This window comes from Anopheles maculipalpis, chromosome 3RL (genome assembly GCF_943734695.1).
Source record: "Anopheles maculipalpis chromosome 3RL, idAnoMacuDA_375_x, whole genome shotgun sequence".
In the NCBI taxonomy this organism is placed as follows: Eukaryota; Metazoa; Arthropoda; class Insecta; order Diptera; family Culicidae; genus Anopheles; species Anopheles maculipalpis.
The window spans coordinates 28,218,033-28,234,054 of NC_064872.1; the positions used below are offsets into that span (position 1 = coordinate 28,218,033).

Genomic DNA, 16,022 nt, shown 5'->3' on the forward strand with positions numbered 1-16,022 from the left:
ATCATGGGTTTGAAGCTCTCCGGTGTAGCAAAAACTTACCAAAGTATTAAGCATGTAGCAAAAAATCTCCGGCTGGATATTACCGTAGCGAAAAAGGATGACGACAAAGACAGCGTCCCTGCTAAAACACTATATTACTAAGAAACTTTATCTCACCTTTGAAGTCGTCCCAAGTCAGTCTGGAGTCAAAGTCAGCATCGATAACAACATAGATGTTTTATAACGCAAAAAGGAGCTCACATATGCCTCTGTGTTCGAGAGGAAATTGCTCAGAAGTATTTTAGGGACCGTATATGTGGATGATAAAAAAACTCCACGAGCTGCACGGCGATCTTATTACTTAGGATCTGGTAGGCTGATAATGTCATCAGAATAGGAGCCATAAGAGTCATCTCGTAAAGTCCTTTAAGGCAATCCACATCGAGCGAGGACAAGCTTGGGTAATTGATTCTACAATTTTTTCAAAATTTATTTACTCAAACTTATTGGTAAGGATGCATTAGGAAAAAACATGCAAATCTGTCTTCCAAGTATTACCATTCAAAATGACTTAAAAGTTTAATTAAATATTTGTACAATGATTGTCAAGAACTCCTTTCTCAAGAATTTTGTGATAGTACAATGGAATAGTAGCTCGTGGTAACGACACATATATGCTGCATATGATCTGATAGGACACATGATATAAAGTTGTACATCGAAAGACTGTATTGATGGACTTACGCCTAGTTATATCTTTACGTCATTCTTTGAAGTTGGTGAGCTATAAAGTGAAGAAAAAGGTGAACAGTTTTCATCACGATATCGTGCATGAATGAAACTGGTTATAATTGATTCTTTACTAAAAATCCTTTACTCAAGAAGGTCATCATGATCTGAAACCCTCAACAAGTTAAGAACAAATGAATTAAATTATTTTCCCTGAAAATTTTGAAGTGCTTTACGGCTTTACTGATACCATGAAAACTATAAGCTATACATTCTATGATAACAAACCAATCTTTATTCAACATCATCACATGGGATAAAAATATTGCAACCGATGTTGCACATCAATTTCTGAAAGAATAGAATAGAATAGCAATTTCGTTTCGTTTCGCTTCTCTCTTTGCTTTCATTGCTAATCAACTGACTTTATTGCGGAGGTAGCAAAAAATACAATCGTTCATATTGAGGTTATTGGGTTTCTGTTAGAAAAATGTACCACAAAAATCTACACTATTTTTCGCTTGGCTTTTTTTTGTCGGTGAATTTATGGGTTCGTTTTTGATTGATGCTTTCCGTACCACAGAAATCCCATTCGCACCACGTTTCGCCAATAGTGGCAATCTAATTTCACCGAATAGGAAAAAGCTGAGCGAAACAATCGCTGTTGACCTTGATTGCTGAGAAGCAGGCAGCTGGAAGCGTCAAAAGGAACATTGTGTTATGATCGTTCATTAAAAAAAGTGAAATGGTAGAAGTATGAAATGATTCTTTTCGAAAAAACGAGAAGATTTTGTGTATGTATAGCGTTTTATTTTCTTCATATTTTATCTTGACACATTAACCTTTTTACACTGTCATTTTTTTTTTGTTTGAGCCGCTTCGGTTGATTTCTTAACTAAAAAATGCCTTTCTCTACTCTAAAACGTACAAGTGAGTATTTTTAATATTTTGTGATAATGTCATTGGTTCGTATTGTCTGTACTGAAGTTTTAAATGCAGAACAGAAATAAGTCACGTGGCTGGGAACGATCAAAGGATTTGTGCATTTTGGCGATAGTTGGGAATATTCGTTGAACAAAGAATCTTCTAGAATTATTTATATCATCGATAAGAAATTCATCAGAGAACTCATCAACGGCAGGTCTATGCTATGACCGTAAGCAACTGATGATGATATTATGCAAAAGTTCCCTAGAGTGAGACTTGAAAGTACTTGGTAGTATAAGCACTGCCACAGAAGTTCCTGATCCAACACAATTAATCCATCGAAATAATATAGTAGAAAACATAAAAATCAGCCAATAAAGATACTAATTGAATACTTTTATGCGTTACAAAAAGTCGCGCCGGTCAAACGGCAGGACCCATCGGGTCCCATCCGGACCGTCTTTCCGTAGTGAGGACTGACTTTCCAAATACGTGGTATCAGCAAGTCTAGTAAGCCATTTGATGCTCAGCGTGATTTAGCAGCCCGTTAAGCCAAGAAGATAATCGAATATTCAAATTATATAGACTTCTCAAAATGTTAAATCAAGATTCTCAAGAGAAAGAGAAAAAAAGGCATCATGTAGATTAACTTATTGGAAAAGATGTTAGGAAAAATCAAACACTGATAGAAAAGAAAAAAGATAATTGAAATAAACAACACATGGAACTTCAAATAGATAGAAATAGTCAAATTATCCCGTTCCAAGCTCAGTCATCATGTTTTTCCTTTCGTATTACATTTATTGAATTGCCTGCACTGGAATAGCGTTACACAATGCCTCTATTTAATCTAATTTACAAGCGGTTTTTTTGTTCTTCTTCAACCCGAGCCCCATTGTGATGCGATTCCGCCCATCCTGGCCCATCCAATCCGATTGTGTAATCAAATCAAATGAAATCTCCGTAGGATTAACGAAGAAAATAAATGTAATACATTTCGCTCCTGCCGCTCGTCGACACCAACACTTTTCAACGCTTCACCCCGATTCCGAAGAGTTATCGTGGACAATTTTCCCCGGGTCTGATAATGATGCGCGGCAAAGAAACTCTTTGCACATTTCACCGATTACTGGGCAATCTTTTCAAGGATAACTGTCGCCGATCGCTTCACACCGTTCGAGTGAAAGCAGGTCCTTCGTTACATGGTTGCATATTTTTCTCTATCGCTCGTTTGTTTTCGCTTTCTCTGGTTGTTCTCGCTGTCGTTGTCGGCTATACCATTACCGTACCGCCTTTGGGATAATCTCGGTGATTGAGGAAAATTGAATCGGAGATAGCAAACATTTATCTAATTATCAATTCTCTTTTCCCGTGGACAAGCCTTACAGCAGCTTTTTCCTCCGTCAAGTACGGTTTACAGTTGACAGATGAAGTGTGCGATGCGTTGGGAAAGGTATCAGAACTAGATTGACAGTGATGGAGAGATGCTTCTTATGGTATTAAAAATAAGAAAATGTGAATTGAACAACTTTCCGGGAAAATACGTAGGCACAGCAGAATTAATTACACAGAGTGCCGCACAACTAAATAAAATTAAGAGAATAAAATTCGTTGCATTGGATTTCATTGTTTCCAATAATGAATAAAGTAAACAGAGGCCTCACAATGAAACATCTTTTGCACCATTAATCAATTGTTAATTTATTATCAGTTTTATTGTTCAACTGATTTGAAGGATAAGATATACTACGCTAGCAATAGTTTCTCCATTGAAGGCTTCTGCTGATCCTTCTTAAAGTTAAGTGGTGTTGATTGTTAACAAACTCAAACTCTCTAATCAATTGAGTTGAGTTTTGATGCTCTTTACACATTGATTATTTGATCCAAGCATACATTTTGATTGCATCAAATATTTAGTACATGTAGAAATGAGATTATGCCATTTTGTTCTATATAATATGGTTTTTTTAGGGCGGGCATTGTTACAGGCGATAACGGCATCGGTCTTCACACGGCAGGACCGGGGTTCATATCCCATCTGGAACATCCTCTCATAGTGAGGACTGACTAACCAAGTGGCCATTTGATTCCAGGCGCCCTTATACGCGCGAAGCCGACCTCAACCTTAACGACCTTATAAGGTCGTTAAGCCAAGAAGAGGAAAAATATGAATATGTTGTATGAATACAACGAAATTCAATTGACAAACGTATAATTCGTATAATATTTGATATATAACATCTATTGTAGCCCTATGATATTTTTTCACTCGAGGGCTCATCCTTACATTACATTAATTTATTAGTTATTTGAAGCACTCAATACGTAGATCTTTTTCATAAATTTATACCAGCTTCGAAGATCTGTAAATTTTTCATCCTTCATACATCAACAATTTTTCACTTTTTTTGATCGGCTTCCCGGATTTTTTTTTAATTCAGGTCGGATAATGTGCACATTTTTAAACTGATTACAATCAGCGCTATATAGACCGGAACCATTTTTGCAAAAAAAAGTATAAGTCAAAGCTGTTAAAAAATTAAGTCAAAGGAGGATTTCATTTTAATAAGGGTTAACATTTGATTTTTTTCCTCTTACAATTAATAACAGAGCTCATCACTCGCCTCTAAACTGTTACTTAATAATTTTCCAAATTGAATTTTCACAGTTATTACGGATGGGTATCGTTCGCTCTTGGCATTCACCGCGTGCCTTATGAAATCCGCAATAGAACATACAGGCCAACAGTGAAAACCAGGAGAAAAACGTGCGAGCACAGACGGCCGTAGCGACCAGCGAGTGCCCGAATCAGCTAGACTAGATGCTCTAATGAACAAAACCGTCGTATAAAAGATCGAAGAAACACGTGACACTCCGTGACTATACTTACCATGGCGCGTAATGAATGATGATGCGATGGGGGAAGGTAGAAGATTCCCTTCAATGCGACATCTTTCTTCGTTGTTTCTTTATATGCTGCTTCTCCATCTGCAGTAGTCCATCAAAACTCCGTCTGTCTGTCTGTGAAGTGGTTAAATCGACTAAAACAAAAATAAAACATGGATACTAACAAATCAAAACCAATAAACGATCCATCCCGAAAACAAACTTCGATAGACGCAGTCAATTGTAAGTTGGAAAGAAAGCAACAAAGCGCGGACTTAGTTAAGCTGAGACATGCCAATATAAAGCAGTAGTGGAGCAAGTAAAAATGGCAAATGAAATTGGAATAAGGGCACCTCGCAAGCAAGTTGCACACAGTCTTACACATTCGTCGGCTGACGGTCGCGTGGTTAGTTGCAGTCACTTATTTTCCCACCCTCGACGGGTACCAGGTCGTTTACCACTATGTGTATTTATGTGTGTGTGTGTGAGGAATTGCCCTACAAATACGATCCACCTCGTCCGCGTGTGCTGCGGGTCAAACTCACTTATCTATATGTCGCCCCATTGCCTGCCTTTAAGCTCTCCGGTGGTTAGGTGCACACGAAGGCTTCCCTTTACGCCGAACAGGCCAAACGACAGGCGATGAACACTGGCACAGTCTGGCACAGTACGTGGCAACCCTGGGGAGTAGCAATAGTCGATTGTCTTTACAAACCGGCAAAACAGCATTACTGTTGCGGATTGCGAACACAGTCAATAAAAATAGAGGCCGTTTTTTTATCGGGAAGAGTCCACCGGTCCACCATAGCCGTAGGACGATTTAGTGACTAGAAACAGACTCAAAAAGGAACTTGCGGCACGACACGATTCGGTGTAGCGATTACCGGGTTTACGAGGTTTTTCGATAGGTCACTACCGGGCGCAAAGTTCCGGACGGGCGAGTTCTTCACTTGTTTTAGAAGGGAGGCGACCCCCACGCGTACTGCCGCTGGGTGTACCATGTATGTGGTACCATCGATTAAACAAACAAATTTATGCACCAACAATCCGGCAGCTTGGGTGTTCAGGTGTTCAGGAGTTCTTGTACGCAGTTTGAGATTGAGTGAATGGAACGGTTCTTGGAGCATGTGGTAGAGAATTGAAGACACTCTCTGTTAGGTTCAATAACCTTTTGACAGGAAATTGGGGGTTTCAAATTAAGTGAGAATTGGGGAAAATAGTTAGACATATTTAGTAATAATAAAGCTGTTCAACTCTCCTGTAAAGCCTGACCCAGTGATGCCTAAATGACATTTTCTTCAGGATCACTTCATGACTAGGACATGATCTTATGACACTGCAGGGATTCTAGACACCAGCCATAATCAACAAGGATTATTATCGTAGAATCTACTGATGTCTCTATCCCAGAAAGGCGTATGTTATTTTACAATTCTTGGTAGAAGACACTGTTAACTCAAGCTTAAAATTTTTTGAACACGTAGGAGATCCAGTTTCTAGATTGAATACGGATTGCGATTTGATAGTTTGACAGATGTTGTTCTCAAAAATAAATTAGAATATTCTGATGCGTGTGATAGAAATGTCTGGATTGGTATTCTCGTTCAAGCTATTGCAAGGATCGTTGGATTCCTTATGCTACAAATAATATGTTCTGCTAGAATTATTCGAGACCGCTAGCTCACTGGTACTTCATCAAACTTCTCCTTAACATCGTAATCTTCGCACCAACTAACAGCATTAAACATCACATTTAAAACACACAATATCCCGTCTCTTACCATAACACTTTCGACACCAAGGCCAATGCCCTCCGTTTCTCATTCACTTCTCCTTCTTTCATCCCATCCGGCACAAGAAGCAGTTTTGTTACGTTAAAATGTAACATATTTGTTCCATATTCAATGTGGCACTGTTAGTACTCCTCAGAGACTACCCATTCGTTGCGTGCCGTTAAGCAACGAACCCCTTTCTAGAAACGCGTTCCAACGAAATGTATTCCATATATTTATGAAAAAAAGAAAAAAACAGTGTATAATTAAATTCAGTCCATGTTGTTTTCTTTGCTCTCTTCTTAATCCCCGCTGTGCTTCCGTCGTTCGTCCGATGACGCGACTTTCGAGTTTAATGAGGGTTTTGCGATCAACGCTTTTACATGTTCTACGGGGCGAGACGTATAAAAAGGACTCTTACTCAAAAAATAAAAAGGAAATTAAAGAAGGGAAAGTGTATTTTTAAACACACGATCGTGTGTTGAAGGAAGTTCTCCTCACTGCATAGCGCACACAATAGCGCCACGAGGATGTCCCAAATGTCCTGGATGCAGTTTTTGTTCCATATGTGTTTGCCTTGCCCCTTCACAACACCATCTGTTTTTGAGGTCCAGGTTGCGTCTGTCGCAAAACGGTAACATACACACACACATACATACGCACATCCATCTGCGCTCACTCACAATGACTGCGGGTTAGAGCTGAGATTCATTATCCCGCAAGGCCATCAACCAGGCCAGAAAAGGAAGAAGAACAGCGAACAGCAGCCGAAAAAGTACAGGGGACACGGCACAAATCCCGGAGCGAAAGTGAATCGGTTACGGTAGCGCGAAAACAGGAACGCAATAGGGTGAAAAGGATACAGGCAGAATTTCGATAGGAAAAAGGACCTCGACGCAGAAAAAATAGGAACAGTCCCTCGGGATAGGAATTCCGTTTCGATGCGTGCGTGTATGTTTAATTCTCCCTTTCATATTGAATCGTTGCAGCAGCAAATGCACCGTTGATCCTGCAGCGACACAGCTGCCGATCATTCTTTTCATTCTTTCCCTTCCAAGCCCTCGTCTATTCCTCCATCACTCGTGGATCGACCTTGGAAAGGACACTCTAATTTTTTTTTCTACCGTGCACATATCAGGATTTGCAATGCAATATATCGTTCTGTACATCATTTTGTGTCCGCTTTTTCCTCCCCCTTTTTATCCAGTGCTTTGATTTTGTTGGTTTCTCCCCTCTGTTGTTCTGATCCCTTCGACAAACCGGTCGGTGAGCGATGCAGTAAAGGGCCGTATGTAGTGTGTATTGAGATTAGAATTTACTTTTTAATATTTTTTTCCCAACTTCTCTAACAAGGCTAACGGTCGGTAGAGGGGGAATCGAGTTCAGATATCCGTGTGGCGTAAAAAAAAAAGAGGAATGCAATCCATTGTCCACCCAGAGATGGGTTTGGATCACTCGGTTTCACTCGGTTGTTCTTCAATGATTTTAATCCGCGCATCCGTAGTGTGTGTGTGTGTGTGTGTGTGTGTGTGTGTGTGTGTGTGTGTGTGTGTGTGTGTGCGTTGAACATGCTGCATCCTTTCTAGAGGCTAGAGGCTTCAATTCCGTATGATAGATGTGAAGCTTGGTGTGAGAAGCTGGCAATTGTCAATTCCCAATTCGAAACACACCCAAGCATCCTTCAGGCGATTCAGGGAGATGAACCTCGGGAGATGAAGGATTTGGTTTTAATTTGATGAAATTGAAATTGTTTCCTAGGGTAGCGATCCTTATCGTGGAGAGGGAAAACGACTGCTGATGCCGTGTGATCAAGCGCTTTTCTACATCAATCATGCGGGGAGTGAGAGGGAGAGAGACAGAGAGAATCAGGCAAATTTGATGCTTGTAAAATTGAAATTGGAAAATTTAGAAGCATCCCTTTGATGTTGATGAATCGTATTAAGGCTCAGGGTTATTTGACGGCAGACAGTCAGCCAATCGTGCTTCGGTTAAGTTCTATAATTAGTTTTAGGCGATGCGAAATTCATTCAGCCTTTTCGGTACGTTTTTAGAAGTCGACGTATGGAAATCAATTGGTGTATAAAACGCATCAAAAGAACTTTAAATAGATTCGAAGAATACTTTATGAATAGCATTTTATGAACGATCAGCAATAAATTTGGGTGTAACAAGGATCTGATATTGAACTAAGTTTGGACATGGGCAACCAAACGAAAAAAGTAAATTGATCCTAAGAGAGATGTTACTGGAAAATCAAGCTTCGGTCGCCAAAGAATCCGATTAAACGGATTAAACGAGCGCTGTGTTTATAGCTGAGTTTTATAGCATGTAGTTTGTGTAGTATTCTATAGCAAGCTTAAGTACAAAATATCACAAAAAGTCCTTTTTTGGCAAACTAACCTGATTTTCTTCTTATAAACATTTTCGGTAACGATTTACGGCAAACGTTTTTGCTGCTCGAACTTCTCAAGGTAATCGGCGTACTATAGAGCTATCTCAAGAAACAACAAATCCACACAGTTCCACACTACACTGGCACGATGGGCAACATTCGACTGGGGAGGTTTTCCCATTTAAAACAAAAGCCGAAATCGATGTGCAGAAGCAGTAAGGAACGTGAAACGTACGCAAAAAGGGCGGAGGACACAAGCAAGCTAAACAACCTCCAACCTAGTGCCACGTGCTTTGCTTGGTCGATTGGCTGCTTTGCGTTGTCGTCCCCATCATCCTCAAGCGTGTGTGTGTGTGAGTGTAGTACCACTGCTGGTGCCCATTAACTTTAGCTCGAACGGTAGCAGAAATGGCCAAGCTATGACTAATCCACCAGCGAGCGAGAGGCCTTTCGATGCGGTGCGCCACCAAGGAGCCATCGTTACGGGTTTTTGCAACTCTCTGTCGATAAATCATCGGAACGAAGTGTTTTACGGGACAAACTACTTCCAGCGCTATAATCTCCTGCTACAGTGTAACGGTGCTAATTGGACAACAGTTTGGAATGTTTATCCACAGACAAAATGAAGGCTTTATCCGCAACTTCAACTTCTTTATACACCCAAGACGACTGTAAACATTTGGAGAACGCGTGTTTTTTTTCCTTCCACTTGTACGTAGCGGCCAACTTAACCCTAACCTCAACGTTCGCAACTGTCAAACAAAACAACACCGGGCGAAACAACACAACGCACACGCGACTCGCACTCGCGAGGACTTCCTTCGTCCGGCAGGGCGCACAACAGTATGACGATTGGTTTGCGTTTTGGCCTAGGTCTTTAGCCTCCTGTCGCGATCCCATCCCTCTGACCTTTACTGCCGGTCGAATGGCTTTTCCCTGTCTATCTCTTTCTGTACTTTGTCCCTTCGTTTAGAATTTTCGCTCGCTCTGGCGTAGGATCCTTTGCGTGCGCGTTTGTGTTCCGTTGCTGTTCTTTACTTGCGGTGCTTCTCGCTTACTCTTATTACACTCTTTTATTACACCCTTCGTTCGTTACGTTGCTTGCAGCAGTCCGTTTGTCCAACTGCTTGACGTTTTGTCCACAGTGCGTTCTACAGTGTGCAAAACCGTTACTGCATGCAATCGGCTTTTGCTTTAGAGTAGAGCCTTACCAAAGATTGGACTACATCTATATAGTACAACAATCCACAACGAAAACCTCGATCTAAGATGAAACCAAAATTTGAACTCAAACGAAATGGTCGACTAAACATACACAATTCCCAAGCCTGAGAATCCCGGCGTGAGTGTTTTTTTTTTTTTGCGCCTGGATCAAACACTTCCCAAAAACTCTCTTTCCATCGACGCGAAAGTGGTCAGCGCGCCGGGAGTGTTTACTTCCGGTTGGTTCGCTTTTATAGCATGCCACGTGCTAATGCTTCCGAGCAGTACAACGGGAAGAGTGTGAAGAACGGACGGAAAGTTTGCCTGACATGATTATAAACAACACAGCACGGTTGGCCACGGCTTAACTACACCACCACTACTGACCTAAACCAACCGACTAGCGAACGGCGATTGTGGGCTTCCACGTGGTGTTTGCATGAAAGCGAAAGTGTCCAACACCAGAAGGGCGATTTGGTTTGTGTGTGTATGTCGTCAGTTGCGTTGTGTGCGAAGGATAAAGGCTACCCTCCGTTCGGAGGGCGATGGGAGAGAGTTTGCTTTTGACATTAAACGCTGTGGGATAGCTGCGTGGGAGCAAAGAATTAATGCTCCATAAAATTGACCAAACTATTGAACCACTTCTGGCGATGAGTTTGCTTCGGAAGTGTTTGATTAGAAATACTTGAAAGAGGAAACGATTTCGAAAAGGAAATCTCCTAAAAATGTGTAACAGATGATACAAATTGAGACGGAAAACTGTTCATCTCATCATCATCTGAAGCAAAGAGTTCGTGAAGTAGAAACTATAAAATATTCTGAATCGAAGCAGAACGTTTCATTTGATTTATTTACGCCAAAATGTATGCAATATATAAGGCATTTAATAGAATTTAAAAAGACTTTTGCTTCCAGTATATGAGGGTTGTATACATTTTAAAATGTAAAATATCGATCTAAACATACACTTTCAAGAAGAAATTATATATAATCACGTATATTCTTTATAATTAGTATTAAAGTTACATCAGTAAAGTTTTGTTTGTTAAGAATATTGCATCACTCAGCCCACATTCAAGTTTTCAGTTGAAATCTACACTGTATTTACTCGAAATAATTAATCAAACAAATATTGACCAACGACTTCATTCGCAGTAGTGCACATATGACCAGCAAGAAATTTTAAAATAAACATGTCCAAATCGATCGTTGTTGCAGCAAAATGGATTGTTTTAATTATATTCCTAATACCGCTATCTTCCTGCGCACCCTCCAACGCAACCCGGTTGAGCATTTTATTTGACGTAATCATTTCAAATTTTCCATTTAGAATACACATAACCAGGAAAAGGTTCTGTCTCGGATGAAGCAATTTAAAAAAAAAACTCCTATCTTTCAAACCCCCGAAGGGCACATAAGCAGCCTCATCCTTCAGGCAAACAACGTCAAACAAATGATAAGTCAACAACAGACGGGCATGCTTTACTAGAAGTGAAAGGAAAAAAAAACAACCAAACTCGTATCGAGTAACAGCCATCTTTGCAAGATCCGAGGTCCTTAATCCCATCGTCGCTGGTAGGGAGTTTGCAAAAGGGAGTTTGTATTTTCACCCTAGATTTTCGATTCTCTTTGGCGTCTGAGCCTATCGAAGAGGGTGTGGGACGTATTTTTGCTATTTATTTATTTTTATCCTGCTTGTTTAAAAAGGGAACGCACACGCACACACACACCATCAACCACTTCCAATTGGCATGCTGCTTGCGTTCAAAAGGAAGATAACTCTTATCGTACTTGGTGCTTGGTTCGCCCAAAAATATCATCGAACGGTTAAACCTATTTACCAGTCTGTTTGTGTTGTTTATTTTAAGCTGAGTGTGTGTTAGTCTATATATTTTTATTCTTATGTGGCATCCTCGTCCATGCGAAAAAAAGCAGGCCAAACTAGTTCATCTACAGTACATCTGGGCAGACGAATTGAGAGGGTTAGATGAATGGCAGTAGCAGCAGTTGCTTGTTCTACTTTTATTTCTACAACGTCCGGAACACATGTTACATGGAAGTAAAAACAGGCTTCGTTTGGACCTCTCTCTTCTCTTTTGTAAGTTTCATGTGACTTCAATTGTAAACATTGTTTTTCTTCAAAATATTCGCAAAATCCTTTTATCGAAATTGATTTTAAATGTGTTATAAATAGAGCTAATTTATCACATCGGTCTGTAGCCTTGCGAGTAATTTGGGTTCAATGCTCGTTTGGGGAAATCAAACAAGATGACGCTACCCCATCGCTATAAAATATGCGAGGCTGAGTATATACTTCTGATGTCTCCAACCATCATTATCATGCCAAAAGCAGCCCGGATTCTACCCCATAAAAGCAAAACCCATCAACCGTGTGATTTACTTGGCAACAATTCCACTAACACCACCACTACCACGACGTTGAGGGCACGTTTTACGGCATCCACAGTTCAAGCGCAAGTTGCTTGCCCCTCAGCAAAACTGGAAGCAAACCGAACATTAAAGCACACAGCAGATAATGTTTCTGAACCAAAAAAAAAAAAAACGAAAAGGAACGTAGAAGAGTGGCTCCAGCCGGCCTGGCGGCGACCATGATCGTTGGATGGGGTCGGCTTTTGGAGAAATATGAGATGAAAAGCTAAACAACTAACGGGTAACGAGGTGCGGTAGGACACAAGCGGGGCGTGATGCTGCGTAAAGCCCTATCGTCCCTGATCGGTATTTTCATTGCTAAACTCCGGAAGCTGGCACACATCGCGCGGAGCCACCCGTTTGCCGAAAGATGAGACTCGTTCGCTGCTTTGTGTGAATTCCAATTTGGAACCACATAGAGATAATTTTACTTTTCCACTTAGACTATTGTGGAGCAAAAACTTTGTCTAGACACTGTCTGAAATGAAATGAATAGAACGGCATCTGGCCGTAACGGCATATCTGCAGCGCATCAATTGGGTGGCGCCATTGCTGTGCGGCGTCGAAGGAACGTGCCCCACGTACGCACTCACTCACGCAGCCAATCGCTAGGAGTACATGCCAACTTACGTACGCAGCCATATTTTTAGTCACCATATCAGTATGGAAATTGATTTGTTCGGCCCAGAATAGGACTTCCAACGGTGCCTGTCGCCAACGGGCCGGGTGCTATGACGCATCGTGCATTGTGTTCTGTGCTCGTTTTAGTAGCCGGTAGTAGTATGCCCTTCGTTTCGTTTATATAATAATCAATGCTCAGGGAGTTATTGAATTTGCGGTACCATCCGTGTACCAAGGGAAAACATATTCGTCCCCACTATCAATACCGGTTTGGTTGTCAAGCGTGCATAGATCGGGCTATTGTTACAGCCTGACACAATAATCCTTCTGCTCGTTGTTTTTCCTACCCATACTGTCGCAAACCCGTCGCCAGCAATCGATACACTTTGCTGTTGTCAGTGGAACTGCAACACATGCCAAAATTGCGTCTAGTTGGATGAGCATGTGTGTAAGCCTTATTCCCAAAGGATGGTTTGGATTGTACTGCGTTGATATATAACACCTCTGGTGATTGCGAGAGGGGAACGGTGTCTATTTGTATCGTACTCTTGCATTATGCAAATAGATTTACCAACAGTGGAGGATGAGATACAATTTCTTCATTCAAGCACACATGCTTTCCTGTTGTGCATGTAGTTTTAATTTCGTGTACTAATTGCTCACGCTTTTTTCCAATATTCTACGTACAAGCCGTGAGATTGCACCATATGCATAAGCGTAGAATAAATTGAGGGAGTAGTTTTGAGGCATAAAAGATATTCCTTCCAATGTGGAAATCCCCTCGATGTGCTTTACCCGAATGCGTCCATTATTAATTCGATCCTTCGGAACCGGGATGCTGCCGACGCGACTGGCATCATTAATCAAAGTCGCACCACCGTGACGGACGAGGGAAATAAACGTCAGGCTAATGCAATACCAAATTATACTTTGCGCTAAAGTGTTGCTAAAGCTGTAGCTGAAGGGACAATTTCTGCTACGGCTGTACTGCTATTGTTGCGAAGGATGTTGGATTTTTAATAAAATAGTTTAAACATTATGTAGTGAGTTCCCCTGCGTGACACAGTCTCACCACGGAAACATGTTCTTTCCCACCGAAAGCTGTATTATTTGTTTCACATTAACAACAGCAGCACCTAGACGAGAAATGGATTCAAAATGGCACCGGAGGGAGGCTGAGAACAAAAAAATACAAATTCTCCACCTCCGCCTTCGACACAAAGCCCTATTGTCAGGGGCACGTGCATCTCCCAGCATCGAATGAGCTGTTCCAGAGAAATGAATCTGTAGTGTATAAAACGAATGGAGGGGAAATGTTTATCGACACGTGCGGGTACATCATTTCCATTCGAGCATTGTTGAAAAATCCTAAGGCTACGGTCCATTTGAGCATGCTTTTGGGCATCGCCGGAAGCGTGTTATGCAGAATGGCGTAGTGCGGCATATGGATGGTTTTGGGGAGATTTAGTACGGAGAACTGCCATCTTCGGTATGGTTGAATTGTGCTGTGCAGGCAAGGTTCAATTTTCCAAGCCGTTAAATATGGTCAGCATAATGGTGGACACGGTTGTAGTGTATGAAATGTTTCAGAGATGAAAACATATCATTAGGTTTACCATAAATTGTGACATTAAGGCATAATTCGGTGGTACCCTCAGTGGTAGGTAGATGAGTAGAGTGATAGCTGGAATAAGTTTGCCATTTCCTTTGAAATCGTGCTATCATTATATTTAGTATATTCAATCTCTCAAGTTACCCCATTCTTTGAGTGTACATGAATTGCATACATTTAGGCGTTAGTATTAAACACGCTATTCATGGGTAGATTTTTGAAATACCTCATGAAAATCAGTAGCTTTGGCCCTCCCGACGTTATTATTTATTCTCAAACTACAAATTCACATAATATGTATAAACATGTGTTGAATCGTTTAGAAAGCATTCAGCAAGCATTCGGTACTTACCATTTTTGAGTAAAAAGGTTAAACAAAATAACCACTCTTCTCATCGACTTACATGTTACGATTTGATTCCATTCCCCGTCGGAAACAGTGGCTCAGGTTTGCATGGACGTTCCGAGTGCTTGATTAACAACCCGTCGCTAGTGCATTTTGGCTCATACATAACATAACTGCACGACACACATAGTAGTTAGCTACTGGAACTATATAGTACACTATTCTAGCGACAAATAACATCGACAACATCGGTGCTAACAAGAATTTTGTGTGTTGAGAGATGACCGAACAGAAGGAAAGTAGGTGAACGGAATGAATGGTTGAATTATGTGTCTTTTTGGTAGTTGTGTTGAAAAGCAGGTGTAAAGTGTTTTTGAGTTTACGATAGCAAATTGGAAGCAAAAGCCTAAGCAAGTTTCTTAAGTGTTTTTCGATCGTGCACTTCAACCCGGCTTTAAAACAAAGCTACTAAAATGAAACCGAAATAAAAATACGACAAAAACAGAAACTTTAAGTTAGCAGAAAACATAAAACACACATAGGACACTTAAACTCTAACGTGAGAAAAGTATAGATGGCGATAAGATAACACTTAGTATAACAGTCAGGCATACTGTTAAACACATAATCTCTCAAACCTTCCTCACATTGCGCACGAAAACAAAACCATACAAAAAAGGTGCAAACGGGACAAGTAAACATAAAATGGATTCGTTCATCATTCACCAGCATTTGCTCACACAGTGGTTAACATTGGTGTCTCTATTCTAGTGGCAAAAGAATGGTTTCTCCCGTTACCTGTGCGGATCGATACGAGGCGGCCATTTTGTGCCATCATCACGAGTGAGTGAGATGTTGCTGTCAGGGAAAAATCTTTTCGCACAGTACAGGACAAAAAGGGCACGGCCGACAGCTTCTACATCTTTGAAAAGGGAATGAAAGAGTAAACCATAGTGGACATCTTACAAGTGTGCTGGTGAAAACGCAGATGAATGATGACGCATCCACACAGATGGTGGCGATGCTGGATGGTGGATGCTGGGAAAGTTTTTTAGAACGGTGGGTAGTAATTTTTCGAATCAGAGTTCTAAACTGATCGCCAAGACATTTGTGGGATGGATGACG

General features: G+C 40.9%; 2 protein-coding genes across 2 annotated transcripts in view; one reads left to right on the plus strand and one right to left on the minus strand.

The window, feature by feature from the left end:
- Positions 1–6,392, plus strand: part of LOC126565015 (cyclin-H) — a 203,019-nt gene extending 196,627 nt beyond the window's left edge. The window contains exon 6 of the mRNA XM_050222153.1: positions 6,380–6,392. The gene's annotated coding sequence lies outside the window, so the exon portion shown is untranslated. The remainder of the gene's footprint in view (positions 1–6,379) is intronic.
- LOC126565809 (DNA ligase 1) overlaps positions 1–16,022 on the minus strand; it is a 390,847-nt gene that overhangs the window by 240,113 nt on the left and 134,712 nt on the right. The window lies entirely within an intron of this gene.